At 35.8% G+C, this 16,165-nt stretch overlaps 1 non-coding gene across 1 annotated transcript; it reads left to right on the forward strand.

The window, feature by feature from the left end:
* The first annotated feature begins 639 nt into the window (after positions 1 to 639).
* On the forward strand, positions 640 to 712 carry TRNAK-UUU (transfer RNA lysine (anticodon UUU)). The gene has a single exon. It is a non-coding gene; the product is annotated as a tRNA-Lys (tRNA).
* The last annotated feature ends 15,453 nt before the right edge of the window (positions 713 to 16,165 follow it).

Here is a 16,165-nt window from a genome sequence, read left to right on the forward strand (position 1 = left end):
CAAAATGTTGATGGAAAAAAATTGAACACAATGTAGTTCACAAATCTATGTTGCATCTCCATGAATTGTGGAAACTACATAACTTTAACTAATAATAATATCTAATGGTTGATATATATACACATTTTTAGTTCTGTTGAATATACACTACCAAAATAATTGTACAAAATTATAAACATTTGAAAAAAAATTGAACACAATGTAATGTGCAAATCCATATCATATCTTCACAGAGTGTGGAAACTACATGATTTAAAACTAATTGCAACATTTAACGATACTATCAAATGATTAATAGATATAAACAATTTTTAGTTCTATAAATTATATACTACACAAATAATTGTTAAAAACGTAAACATACAATACATTACAACAAAATGATAAATATTTATACCTATTAACCATTTAATCACACCTTGAAATTCAGTTAACTCTAAATGTTCCCACCTCCAAATGGGGATGGATAATAAGACTCTTCTGCCCTTTTCAACTTTCATATGGCCCTCCTCCAGTTAACGACAGTTCTCTTCGTGCCACCTTTTTTTTAAGACTGTTCATCACTTACGCATAGCAGACGTTTTTTGATTAATAATGTAAAATAATAAATTTAAAATAATTTGGCCGTAAAAGCAACTTGCCGTCTTAGCTTAGCTGGTAGAGCGCATGACTTTTAACCACGTGGTCGTGGGTTCGATTCCCACAGACGGTGGTTCTCGCACTTGTCGTTAGTGAGAACGATTTAGTGCTTGAATTTAATTTGACCAAATTGTTTCTTTTGTTCCCGAAATTTAATTTTGGAACGTAATTCTATACCAGCCAACTTTTTGGGAAATCTATCCCAATTGTTCCCCGGAAGTCTCTAAAGCACTATTGGAAACCCTATAGTGCAATTTTAGATTTTTAGATTTAAATACAAGCCATTTTCTCTACTTTTTTATCAAAATTTATTGGAAATCCTATAGTGCAATTTTATTTGATGTCAATAGAATACAAAGAAATTCTAGTCTATGAAGTAGGTTTTCCATGTTCTCTTCAATGAATATATTTAGTGTTCGTGTGTGTAAATTATTATAAGCTTGATATTAGAAGAGTTAATATAATAGATGACCAAATGGTAGAAAAACTAGAAATTCCTTCCTTTACTATTGTTGAATTTTGCAACACAAGCCTGAAAGATTAAACAACAAACTAGAACACCTTCCACAACTGAGAGTAGCAAGAAAAATATGCCATATTGCTCAAAAGAAAATATTATAAGATGAAATTACAATGCATAATGATGTGCTTATGTAGAAAGCACAGAGATGCCCTGAACTAAATTTAAGAGAACTAAATAAAAAAGCATGGGGAGCTAAATAAAGTTCAAGCTAATATTAGCTTGATTAAATAAAATCTAAAATGTACCTAAGTTTAGCTCTTGGTGAATAGAGTAATAAGCGAGACCTAATTAATTCATAATTAGATAATTGTCCTAATTATGCCAACACTCCCCCTTAAGATTAACTTAGGGAGTAGCCAAAAAGCTAATATAAATGTGTAGTCACACAAATCTGTCCATTTTAATTAAATGAATATTTCGTATTTATTTGATTAAAAATCCACTAGCCACCAGTTAATTAAATAAATATTTAATTAATTCATCTCCAAACATTCTTCTATTAATTAAATAAATTATTCAATTTATTTTAATTAATTCATTAAATCAAATTCCATTCAATTAAATAAATAAAATCTATTTATTTAATTAAAATTCCCTTTTCCTCTTTTAAATAAATTAAATAAAACATTTATTTAAATCATTATCCCCACCCCACTTGCATTTTCCTACAAATGCAACTTGCACACATTTTGAAATAAATGAATTTTTATTTTAAATAAAATCCTATTTTCCCTCACCCACCAAATCCACTTGCAAAATCTAATCCCCTTCTAGATTCTTCTAACCCCTTCCTAATTAGTCTAATCCATCCCCTAATTATTGTCACATTCCTAAACAAAATGGAGTCACTTCTCAAAGCCTAAAAGTCTTTGATAACCATTAAAGGCTTTCAACCTTCAACCACTAAATGTCTCAAAGTCTTTGATAACCATTGAAGGCTTCCAACTTTCAACCACTTAATCCCCAAAGTCTCCAATAACCATTAATGGTTAATTCAACCCTCCCACATGGTTAAAACATTTGTTTTGACTCAACCTCTACCCAACCCAAGGGTCTCATCAGGCCTTTAATGCTTTGACCATGATTATCTCTTAATCATTTGCACAAAGGTTTATCCTTGCATTAACTCCTAATCCAGTGGGTAATCCTAATTTAGACTTGACCCTTAGCCTTTAGATAACCATGAGGTCTTCTCAGGCCTTTAATGCCTCCAACCTCTTCTCTCAACCCAATCCTGTGTTGACACTTGTCACCATTTCATTGGTGCAAATTGTGCACATGGATCCCCAACTTTCAAGCTTGACCCTTGATTAAACCTTTCAATCCTGGCCATCCATTGCTCCATTTTTCCTATAAATAGAGCCCATTCCTTCATAATCCAGATCCTGAAAACTTGTATGCATCTAAGCTATAGACATTTTAGAGAGCATTTTAGCATAAACAATCTAATCTTTTGTCTTTTGGTTAAAATACATCATTTTAGCATAAAAATAGCTTTTCATTTCATGTTTGGAGCTATACTACAAATCTCAATCCTCCATAAGCATCCATAGTGCAAAAAGCTGCTGAGAGCTACACTATTTTGGAACTTGGAGAGGAGAGGAACAAGGGAGAAGGAACTAATATCATGCTGAGAGATAGTTGGAGATATCTCATTGTCTTACTTCTTTAGTTAGATTCATTAGCATGTGTTTTTAGTATCTCTCTTGGAATGCCTTCATATGTTTTAGTTTTTGATTGACTAACTCTAATGTTTTGTGTGTTTTGTGTTGTTTGATCAAGAACTAACATTTTGCCATTTAGGAGGGCATCAAAATGCATATGCATGAATGAGTTGCAACAACAAAGACCTGATTAGGTACTCATGTACAAACCAATCCTAAGAAATGCAACTCTCGGAAATAGAGAAAAAAGAGAAAAACCCAATGGGAAAAAAAACCCTCTCCAAAAGAGACCAACAAAAATGAGAAAAAAATGTACATGTGACAAGCATGAAGGACTCAAAATGTCTCCCCGAGTACTAAATCTATCACAACAGTACAATCAAGATTCCCCCCATAGGAGAGAAATGAAGAGACGATGTATCCACCCCATAATGAAGAAGCAACTCCTATGCCAATGATGAATGCTTGAAGATAGAACATGATACACTACATACAAACAATATTTCTCCCCTTAAGAAGAAAAAATTCACTAGAGATATGAAAAAGCACTTTTATAAATAGGAAGATGTAGGAATCCAAATCCAAACTTTGTGTACCTTTAAAAATTTCTCAAATGTTGCTATGTACATGTTAGATGATGATCCCAAAAACCAATTAGGTACATGCCCAATCAATGTAGGAGGCACTGACAAATCAGGACTCTACAAAAACTGATAAAGAACAAGCTCCATGGGCAATGAAGATAAGTTGAAAACACTGATGTGGCTATCAATAAAGAGGAGATGAAATTCCTCAAAATAATCCTCCAAATATGCAATACGAGATTCCATAGACAAGGATGATATGTTTGTAAGATACAAATCACAAAAATATGTATCTGGAAGAATAATGTCCCATTGCATTGAATCAATGGGGGTCATGCAAGAGACAATTCCAATCTAATTAGGAGTAACAAAATATGAAGATTATTGAGATGAGATCTCAATGTGAGGAGTGAGAATGTGAATAAAAGTCTTTGATCAATCAAAACATGCAAGACCTATGATATACTTAAGCTTATCTAAAGTATCATTATCAAAGGATATGGAATCTACATGTGCAAGGGGAAAAAAATAATTTGCTATAGGCATCTCTAGGAATGGAGAAATATGAGGGTCTACACGCATCTCCCAAAATTGGGTCCAAAGTGTGCAAGGAAACTCAAGGTCCAATGCAACACACATAATGTCATAATGAACACTAGAACAAATCACATATGTGACATAGTCTATGATATTAGCCCAAGCTTTTTTACCTCCTAGAGTCATTAGTTCAAGCAAAATTCCATACAAATAAAGAAACATATCTAGCCACCTAAGATGTGTCGGGTTGTCATGATGCCAAGACTCATAATTTCTCTTTTCTAGGTGGACAAGTGAAGGATGAATAGAAAATAACATGATACCTCCTCAAATAAAATTACCAAACCCCAAAAATATCAACAAATGTATAGCACATCAAATACAATGCTCTCTAACAAATAGTTCCATTCCAAGTGCCAAAACATCTAGGTAATTGACTATACAGTTTAAAAACAAAAATTTGAATAAAATGTACCTAAGGAAAAATCTAGAAAAGTAAACTTGAGATCTAGAAGGACTCTAATAGTGTTATGATGATATCTAGTTTTCAAAGAATGGAGTTTGGATGTGCAACATATGGCCCTCTAAGCACAAATGTGAATGTTGAATTTGGAGGCCTATTATGGAAAAATTGGAGCAAAATTTGACAAAATAATTAGCAAATTTAGATTGACACGAAAACCAACTTTCTGAAAATATCTTGTTTGTAGGATTTCAACTTTGTAGGATTAAGTTATGGCAAAAAATCCAATTGCATGTAAATTAGGGTTTGGAAGATTGGAAGGATTTCCACAAATAGAAACTTTCTAAAAATAGAAAATTTGTATTTAAAATAATAAGTTTCTAAAAATAGTAACTTTGAAAAAATAGAAACTTTTCAAAAATAAAAAAATTTCAAAAGTAGGAGGTTTTCAATAATAAAAACTTTCCAAAAATAGAAAGTTCTTGAAAGTAGAAACTTTTTGAAAATAGAAAGTTCTCAAAAATGAAAAATTTCATAAAAAATTTATGCCCGTTTTGCTCCAAAAAAATGTCCCCTTCCAGATCCACACAACAAGGCAAACCTTGTGACTTTATAATGCTTCTAAGAAAATAAACCCTTAAAGCTTGAGAAGGGTTTTGTTGAATCTATGCTTTGATACCATCTTGAGTTTTGCAACACAACCCTGAAGATCAAACAACAAACTAGAAAACCTTCCACAAATGAGAGTAGCAAGGAAAATATATCATATTCCTCAAAATGAGACACCAATTGCCTTAAATTATAATTTTTAGGCTCCAAGATACAAGAGACACCAATCCTCTTAGACATAGCTTCAACACAACCTTTGAGCATCAACATTGATCAAGAGGCACCTACCTCAAATTACAAAAATAATAATTTAGGAAATATTTATTGGTCTTCACAATTCGATTGGTAGATAATGCATTTATCAAATCAATTGTTTTGCAACTAAGGATGAAGCCATATTCTCATATAGATACACAAATACTTATAATATAATTGTGTAGACATATAATTTTATTTTCATACTCACACACACACACATGTTACCGCACACTCCATTCAAAAATGATTGGAAATATTATCCATTCTATTATATTAGTTCATATCTTCATGTTAGCTTATAACATTTTAATATCATCCACAACACACTATGTTAGCCAAGAATAAATCCTTATTTCAAAATGATATGTAATCTGTAGTTGATCTGATCCCAAATTGAATATTTTAACACACGAATAAAGAAATGATAGGCACTTCATGTCACCAACTCAGTTGACCCTAATTTACCTTTACATACTTCCTCTAGCTGGCACACATTTATTTTCTCTGATGCAAGCTCTCAGACATATTACACCACCATTTAGGAAACACAATCTTCACTCTGTGACTTCTAGATCTTTCACCTATAACTTAAATCTTTTGAAGCTTGAATACAACATACATATTGAGTAACAATACTTATCTTTCAAACTATAATCAAAATAACAAGTGGTGATGACATTTGGGACCAAAAACAATGCAAATACTTCCTTTGAGCAACAAACCATTGAAACCTAGCATAAACACTTATATAATTCAAAAAATGTAGTAGACATACATGAATTGTTGATTCTAGTATATAGTCCCTATGTTGCTACCATATTAAAAATTCACAATAATGATAGAAATATTAATGTAGACACCTAAAATTGTCCTAGCCTTATTTATTTAATTAATTCACTTATCCTCTTCTAGCCTTTTCCCTATTTAAATAAAAAAAATTATTTATTTAAATTATCCTTTCACTAAATTGAATTATAATTTATTTATTTATTTAATTGGTCCCACTCCTTCTATTAATTAAATAAATATTTATTTAATTAATTAATTCATTAAATAAATATATATTTAATTAATTAATTTATTAGTTTTTTCTTTGCATGACAATTGCCATTCATCTCTTAATTATCCTTTAACCACCTCTCTAATATTTTCCTATATTCTATACCTACCCCCTAATCCTAGCCGCCATTTATCCTTACACCTCTTAATCCTTCATTTTCTAAGGTACTCTCTATATAAAAGGATCCTTTCATCCCTAATCACTTAATCGATCAATGCTTATATGACCCTTCATAGCGATCAATCACTCAAGTTTCTACACAACTACAATCTGTTCTTTGATTAGTTGTTGTGCGAGAGAAACTACATCAAGCAATATCAATGGAGATCAAACCCTAATGAGCATGTGAATGGTATAATCTTTCATATTTATGTTTTGCATATTTTTAGGTTCTTCATTGGTGTACATGTGGATTTCATTGTAGAACTAGGGTTTATGTGGTTGGATCTTTGTTTGGTTTTACAATATTTTGGATTCCAATTCCATTGTATATAATTAACATATGCAATTGCTATTTCATCTTGCCATCAATAAAAATATTTCTAGAAACCCCTGTTAGTCCCAACCGGTGCTGAGAGGGGAGGGGTGAATCATCACTTAATGAAATTTACACAATTTAACTTTTATCTTAAATCGGTATTCATCTAAGATCCAACAATATACTTAATCACTGAAGTAAAATATGCTAGCATGAAAAGTTGACAATGACACCAAGGAGTTATCTCATGGAAACCCAATAGGGAGAAAACCACAGTATGAGTAGGAGCACACAAAATTTGTACTCTTCTAGAGTACGCCCGGTTAAGAGCCATCCCTGTTGGGAGATTACAAAGACACTATTAGGTGCCACTCGGCTAAAGGTAGCCTGGTTAGAGGACTTAGAACATCAGTTAAAATGTCACCCGGTTAAGGTATTTAACAATAGGGACTTGTTAAAGTCCACACAGTTAAGGGATTTATGTTGCAGTTGTTAGAAAGCAACAAATGGATGATTTGCTGAATTAGCTACTTATAGCTTGATCAAATCTCAATATGCATCACACTCAATACACACTGGTTGTGTCTTCTCTGCATAGCACCTGTTTCCTTCTTACACCTTTGGCTCTTCACTCAACTGGTCATCTATCCCTCGACACTGCACTCTGTCGGTCCTCTGACCTTTGGCTCTGCACTCTGCCTATCCTCTGTCCTTTGGCTTTTCCCATAGTCGGTTCTCTGTCCTTCAACTTCGCACTCAGTCGGTTCTCTGTCTGTTGACTTTACACTTAGTCAATCTACCTCACAAACACTCAACTGTGCTAACACCTCTTAGCACTTACTTTCACTATGCTCTTCACCTTGGATCACCTTCAACAAGATTTCCTTGTTTCAAATTTCATGATCAAAACTTTCTCAAAGAGCTCAAGAACTCTTTATACATTTTTGTCGACACCTTCAGACATATCCTCAATCAAATCAATCATGGATTTTGGAAGATTTCAATTTCAAAATCTCCCACTCTTTCTCTGCATGCATTACAACAATTCTGCCAAGTGTTCAAGCAATTTTGCCACTGCATCTCCCAAAGATAGAAACTTCTGAGTCATGTTTAGCCAAATAAATATGAACCAAAAAATCCTCATGTAATCATGCTTGACTGCATAATAACTGAAAGTTGGCCTTACCAGCATATGATTTGGCATAAACACAAGCTCACCAACTCATCGTTTTCCATTGCAATTGAATAACTGATCACCGCTCTAAGATTTATGGTGATCACCTGTTTTCCTTCTATTATACCGGTGTATCGGTATGTCACTGCACTTCTATATTAATAGTTCATCCTTTGGTTGCTGGTTTGTTGTGTTAGCAGCAAGTCTCTTCCCCTGTTTATCGATGAGCTATTGGTTTGCATACAACTTCAAGTCTTCTTGCCTGAGTCACCTTTTGTGACTTCACCATGATCAAAGTGATCGGTCTTCCTAAATGATAGACCAGTTGGCTTAATCTATCTTTCCTTGAGTTGATTAAACTTTTTATCATTCAATACCATTGTTGTTTCCATGTATAGTAAGTTATTACTTTTGCTTATTGAAAAACAACACTACTCTACCTATACCACTTCACCTGTTAGTGTCTTCACCAGTTATTGTTGAACATCAATGATAAACCTTAGCACATATACTGGTTCTTTGGATTGACCGGTTTTACCATTGCCAACAATCCAACAATCTCCCCCTTTGGCATTGATGGCAAACACTTCAAGCTCTGGCTAATTAGATGCATGTTTCTTCATCTCTGTACCAGTCCAATCATTACTTCTACCCTGAGTAATGAGTAATCATATCTCCCCCTTTGACAACAATGCCAAAGAGTTCATTTTGAACACTTACAAGACCGATCCCCCTAACCGGAGTAGTCCACACTCATCAATCTAGTTGTTTCTAAAAAAAAAAGAAACTTGAAAGCATACGAGATTGATGTAGAACCCTGTTTGCTTACTTTACTGAATGGAGGGTCATAACCCCCAACTTACCTCTAAGATAATAAAAGGTGTCCTTCTGTAGTGGCTTGGTGAATATATCAGCCACCTGCTCTTTTGTTGGTATGTACTCCAACATCACTTCCTTTTCTTGAACTTGTTCCCTTGGATAGTGACATTTGATGGTTATATGCTTTGTTTTGGAGTGCATCACCAAGTTCTTAGATATGTCAATGGCACTGGTGTTGTCACAATGAATCACTACCGGTCCAACCACTTTTTCTTGAATTCCTTCTAGCAGTTGCTTGATCTAAACTATCTATGTGTAGTTAATTGCAGCAGCTACATACTCAGCCTCAGCTGTGGATTGAGATATGCAGTTTTGTTTCTTCACCAATATACTCAGCCTCAGCTGAATACTTCAAATATCATTCAACACTTGATAACTACTTCACCAATATACTCATGCATGTGTTGTATCAGTAATACCATAAGCATTAGCTTTGCATGCATATTCACCTAAACAAAAACTACTCAATCATCACATGAAAAATGCACAACTTATGACACAGATTTTTCATGTGGAAACCCAAATGGGAAAAACCACAATGGGGATGAATACCCACAAGCTTGTTTTGAACTCTTTTGAAGCTCGCTCTGTTAGGAGCCTAGTCTTGTTAAAGACTTTATAATAAGGTTCTGTTAGGGACCGATCCTGTTAAAGATCACCCGGTTAAGGGATTGCTATATACCTTGTTAAAGGTTACCTTGCTAGAGGATTTGAAGAACTCAATGATCTTGAGTCACCCGGTTAAAGGATTTACAATAAGCCTATTAAAGCTACCTGGTAAAGGGATTTTCCAACTGTTGAAATGGTTAGAAGACAATAGGTAAAACTCTGATCTGATAACAACACTACATACCGAGGCAGATCCTTTTCAATTCCTCTCTATTGCAATCACACTCTGTAGTTTTCCTCTTACTGGTCTAGAAAGTATCTCATCACTCGGATACACACACAACATTTTCCAACAACAAACAATAACAAACATCATCAACCTTATAGAAAACACTTAGGTCTGTAGCATAAACCTTAAACCCTAAGCATTTAGGTTTACAATATAAGCGGTCCAATCCTAACCATCCAAAACACTTTGCATAGAGCAATACAATCTTAAACAAATCACAAGACAATCTGCATCGTTCATTCTTCACCACATATGGGAATCAGTAACCCATCATGCTATCTTCTCATACCGCTTAAGAAGAATGATCGTTCCTAAGGTAGACATTTAATGCAATTGATCTTCACATGCAAGATCCTGAAGGAAATCCTTCATGCACACAAAACTGATGTGGCACCTTGATCTCATTCTCATCTCTTAGCTAACTCATCACAAGATGTCTTTGGTTGCATCGCACAAGCTGGATTGCCAAAATGGAAACCCTAGAGCTGAGACTACCAATGGGTAGTCACACTAAGTGAAGCCCCGACACTGGTTCACTTACAAATCTTCATATCGGTTCACCATCTTCTTCCAACTTGCATACCCTAACACTTTCACTTATTGACATCAATGACAACATACATTATCATCATATCATCAAGCCGGTTCATCATATGCCAAAAATATCCAACAATATCCCCCTTTGGCATTGATGGCAATACTTAGTGTAGCATTGCAACTGTAAACATCATAGACTAGTGTATCTACATTATCAGATATCTTGTCCCCATTCATCACTTATCTTCTCCCCCTTTGACAACAATGCCAAAGTGGAGGAACAAGCTTCCATTCTCTATTATGATGCTCCCCCTATGGAGTAGCATCCTTCAAGACATCAATCCTGAAAGATTTAACACTATAGTTATTGACTGATGTAGAGCATAGAACTTTAGTTGACTTCATGAAGGGGCAGAACCCCTAATTCACCTCTCAAATGGGTAAATATAGTCTTCGGTAAGGGCTTTGTGAATATGTCTGCTAGTTGCTCCTTACTGGAAACATGTTGTAGTACAACCTCCTTATTATGAACTTTCTCTCTTAAGAAGTTATATTTAAGCTCAATGTTCTTAGTTCTAGCATGCAATACCGGATTCTTGGAAATATTTATTGCACTTGTGTTGTCATAAAATATATTCACCGGTTCAGATAAAGGTACTTTGAAACCTTCCAATACATGTTTCATCCAAATTGCTTGAGTGCAGTTCATAAATGTTGCCACATATTCTGCTTCAATTGTAGATTGGGAAATACACCTCTGCTTCTTACTCGTCCACGATACTAGTCTTCCACCGAGAAAGAACGCTCCACCAGTTGTGCTCTTCCAGTCATCCACATTACCTACCCAATTGGCATCGGTATACACTTTGAGATTGAAGTCACCATTATATGGATACCACAATTAATAGTCAATTGTTCCTTTTAGATATCTAAGGATCCTCTTGACTGCTATCAAGTGGGATTAACTAGGACATTTCTGAAACTGAGCTACTATGCCCACTGCATGAGTAATATCTGGTCTGCTGTGCACCACATAGTGCAGCTTACCGATCATTGACTGGTACTCCTTTTCATTTGCCAGCACTGAATCATCTTCCTTAGTCAGTTTACAGCCGGTCACTATCAGTGTACCAACCAGTTTGCTCTCCCTCATGCCAAAAGTCTTCAATACCTCTTTGACATACTTGGACTGGGTAATAAAGATACCCTCTTTCATTTGCTAAACCTGTAGACCAATGAAGAATTTTATCTCCCCAATCCGAGACATCTCAAACTCTTTCTTCATTATATCTGCAAATGCATGGCTCATTTCATCATCTCCTCCAAAGATTATGTCATCTACAAATACTTCACATATAAGAATCTGATCACCTTCTCATTTCAATTAGATGTTGCTATCTTCACTTGTTCTTTGAAATCCAATCTTCACAAGATGAGAATGTAACCTTTCATACCATGCCCTAGGTGCTTGTTTCAATCCATATAGGGCTTTGTGTAATCTACACACCATGTTACTATCTTCTGATAGGGCAAACCCTTTCGGTTGCTCTATATATACTTCCTCTTCAAGGATTACATTCAAGAATGCAGACTTCACATCCATCTGATATACCTTAAATCCCTTAAATGCTACAAATGCAAGTAATATTCAAACACCTTCTAGTCTAGCCATAGGAGCAAAGGTTTCTCCATAGTCTTCTCCCTCCTCCCGAGCATATCCCTTGCATACAAGCCTAGCCTTGTTCCTTATAACTGTACCTTCTTCATTTAGATTATTCCTAAAGACCCATTTGGTACCTATGACATTTTTCTGTTCTGGTCTGGGTACCAAAGACTATGTTACATTCTTTTCTATCTGGTCTAGCTCCTCTTCCATTTCTTTAATCTAGTCTTCATCTGTAAGTGCTTCTCTGGAAGTCTTGGGTTCTAATTCAGAAATCATGCAAGAGTTTTCTTTCACTTTTCTTCTTGTGAGTATCCCTGCATCTTTATCTCCTATGATTTGCTTTGGATCTTGATGTAGTTTCACATATCTAGAAATGACTCTAGCTGGTTCTTCTTGCTTTTCCTCTTCTCCTTCTTCTCCATCTTCTTCTTCTCCTACCGCAGCTTCTATTGGTATAGGAACACTGAGATCTTTGCTTGTTTCTTTTATAACCGATTCCTAGAAAGCTATTCTCGGTTCACCTTCCACTTGCTCGCTGCTGGTTCCCTCAGATTTCTTAGTAGATTCATTAACCTTGACATTGATGCTCTCAACAATCTTCTGAGTTCTATTATTGTAGCACTTGAGGGCTTTGCTCTTAGTGGAATATCCTAGAAATATTCCTTCATCATATTTAGCATCAAATTTTCTCAAATGCTCACCTCTCTTGATATAGCACTTACTTCCAAATACCTTAAAGTAACTCACAGTGGGAGTCTTCCCGGTCCAGTACTCATAAGGGGTTTTATCTTTGCCTTTCTTGATAAGTACCCGGTTCATTGTATAGACTGCCGTGCTCACCACTTCTCTCCAAAAAGTGTGAGCAACCTTTCCTTGGATCAACATTGTTTTCGTCACTTCAACTACAGTCCTATTATTCCTTTCTGTTATGTCATTTTGTTGTGGTGTCCTAGGGGCAGACAATTGCCTCTTGATGCCGATCTCTTCATAGTACTTGTTGAATTCATCAGAAGTGAATTCTCCTCCTTGATCAGTTCTTAGGCACTTTATCCTTTGGCCACTTTCCTTTTCTACTAATGCTCTGAAGGCTTTGAATTTTCCAAATGCTTTAGACTTGTCTTTCAAGAATTTGACCCACATCATTCTTGAGTAGTCATCAGTAAAAATCATAAAATACCTATCTCCCTGAATACTTCTAGTTATCATAGGACCACACAAATCAATATACACAAGATCAAGTAAATTCTCTGTTGAAAAAGACTTACCTTTAAAAGTTGAGGAAGACATCCTCCCAAGTTGACATTCTCTACACAAAGAATTCTCAGGTTTGTTCAGCAAAGGCAATCCTCTTACCACCTTGATCTTACCAGCTTTAACAATATTTTCAAAGTTCATATGGCAGAGTCTCCTATGCCATATCCAACTGTCATCAAACTTAGCCATCAGACACTGACTAATCTTGGCATTCAACTGAAATAGGTTACCTCTAGTCTGCTTACCAGTGGAAATAAGTTCACCACTCTTTCCAATTATACTGCAAATTCCACCTTTGAACTTCAGAGTGATTCCTTTGTCATTCAGCTGAGCAACACTTAAAAGGTTGTGCTTCAAACCTTCTACCCTATAGACATCATCTACACTGCTCTTTCCATTCAGTGAGATGGATCCTTTACCTTTTACCAAGCATGGTGCATCATTGCCAAATCTAACAACACCTCCATCATATTCTTCTAGAGACAGAATCTTTCTCCAGTCACCAGTCATGTGGTGAGAACAACCACTATCAATAATCCACTCATTGTAGTTGTCAATGCGAGAGACAAGTGCTTTCTCATCAGACACTTCTTCCTTTAAAACTACAAACACTTTATCTTCACTCTCTTCATCCTCTGATTCTTCATCAGTAACACCTTCATCTACAACAATAAGACAATTTCTCCTATTTCCTCCTTTATACTTTCTAAACCTCTCCGGTTTATCCTTATTATCACTGTTAGGACAATTAATAGCTATATGTCCTATCTTGTTGCAGGAAAAATATTTTAAAGGAATCTTGCATCTATATTTACCAGTTCCTTTTGGAAGTCTTTTAGAAAGAAGAGCTTCAAACTCCATCACAATCTCTTCATCATCCATATCTCTGCATTGTTTGGAATCATAACTAGTACTAGTTTCTTTTCCTTTTCTGGATGGTGCAATAGATGCTCTAAAGGTTGACTCAGTCTTCTGAACACTGCCATCATAGCTATTCAACTCATATGCAGTCAACTTTGCAATGAAGGAGTCTAAGGATACCTTGGTTTTATCAATAGACCTTAGTTCCTTGATAGCAGTAACTCTGATTGCATAGATCAGTAACAATGATCTCACGAGTTTACTAACAATGGTGGTATCCTCAATCATTCCACCAATGCTTTTGATATCTCTAACCACAGTCTTAATCCTAATGCCATATTGCTGAATGGTCTCTCCTTGAACCATCCTCATGTCTTCAAATTTTCCTCTAAGGCTCTCTTCCTTATCTTGCTTTACATGCTCATCACCACCATAAATGGTTTCCAATGCATCCCATACATCCTTAGCAGTGTCCTTGTCTTGTACATCAATAAACTCAATATCTGACAGGCTGTTGATAAGGGCTTCCATGACTTTCCCATTTTCTTGAATCTCTCTCTTCTGATCATCGGTCAGAGTGCCAGTGGGAATCACATAGGAATTCTCAACATAGCTCCAGTGTTGAGCACCCATACTCTTGATGTAAATCTTCATTATGTCCTTCCATATCTTGAAGTTATCTCTATTGAACTTAGGACCTTCCCTCTTCATCATTACAACAAGATCTTTTACCTCAAGCGGTTAAGCTTATATCACTGAGGACCTAGAGTTGCTCTGATACCAATTGTTGTATAATGATGAACAACAAATACCCTAATCGGTACTGAGAGGGGGGGTGAATCAGTATAGACAAAAAATTTCTCAACAACTTATCAAGTTAAAACAATACCAACCGATTGTCTTCATCACTAAACTTAACCATGGCAATACCAGTTAAATGTAGTAAGACTTCAGACAACATAAACTGATAAGTCTGAACACTTCAAATACATTCAATACTTGATAACAACTTCACCCATAAACATATGAATGTGGTATACCAGTAATGCCATAACCTATTACCTCTTCATGCATAATTACTCAAACACTAAATACTTAATCATCAAATGAAAAATGCACAACTCATGACACAGATTTTTTCATGTGGAAACCCAAATGGGAAAAACAATGGTGGGGATGAATACCCACAAGCTTGTTTTGAACTCTTTTGAAGCTCGCTCTGTTAGGAGCCTAGTCCGGTTAAAGACTTTACAATAAGGTTTTGTTAGGAAACGAACCTGTTAAAGATCACCCACTTAAGGGATTGCTATATACCCTATTAAAGGTTGAAACCCTGTTAAAGGTTACCTTGCTAAAGGATTTGAAGAACTCAATGATCTTGAGTCACCCGGTTAAAGGATTTACAATAAGCCTGTTAAAGCTACCTGGTAAAGGGATTTTCCAACTGTTGAAATCGTTAGAAGACAAGAGGTAAAACTCTGATCTAATAACAACACTACATGCCAAGGCAGATCCTTTTCAATTCCTCTCTACTGCAATCGCACTCTGCAGTTTTCCTTTTACTGGTCTGGCAAGTATCTCATCACTCAGATACACACACAACATTTTCCAACAACAAACAATAAAAAACATCATCGACCTTATAGACAAAACTTAGGTCGGTAGTGTAGCATCCTAAAATTGCGACACTTGCAATTTCGACTGCATTTAGGTCTTCACGATGGCGATGCAACATGGAACCTGAATGGAGACCCCAAAACTTGTTCATGACATCAAAAACTGCATTTCTCAGCACCCTGGCCTGATCCTCCTTGCACCCCGCTGTCCCTGGAGGTGGGACCATGGCGCCCAACGCCCTGGTCCTTCAAGAATAGGGCGCCTAGCGCCCTGGTCCCCCAGGACCATGGCGCCCAGCGCCCTGGTCCCTAGCCCTATTTTGGGCCCGGTCTCTTATGGGGCTTCGGGTCTTTAAGTTTGCAAATTGGAAAATAATGTTTCTAGGTCGGCCTAAGGTTGGGAAAATCAGTCTATCGGCCCTAATTGACAAGTATATAAACTACATTTCCTCTCTCAAAAAGGGA

Source organism: Cryptomeria japonica, chromosome 7 (assembly GCF_030272615.1).
Source record: "Cryptomeria japonica chromosome 7, Sugi_1.0, whole genome shotgun sequence".
In the NCBI taxonomy this organism is placed as follows: domain Eukaryota; kingdom Viridiplantae; phylum Streptophyta; class Pinopsida; order Cupressales; family Cupressaceae; genus Cryptomeria; species Cryptomeria japonica.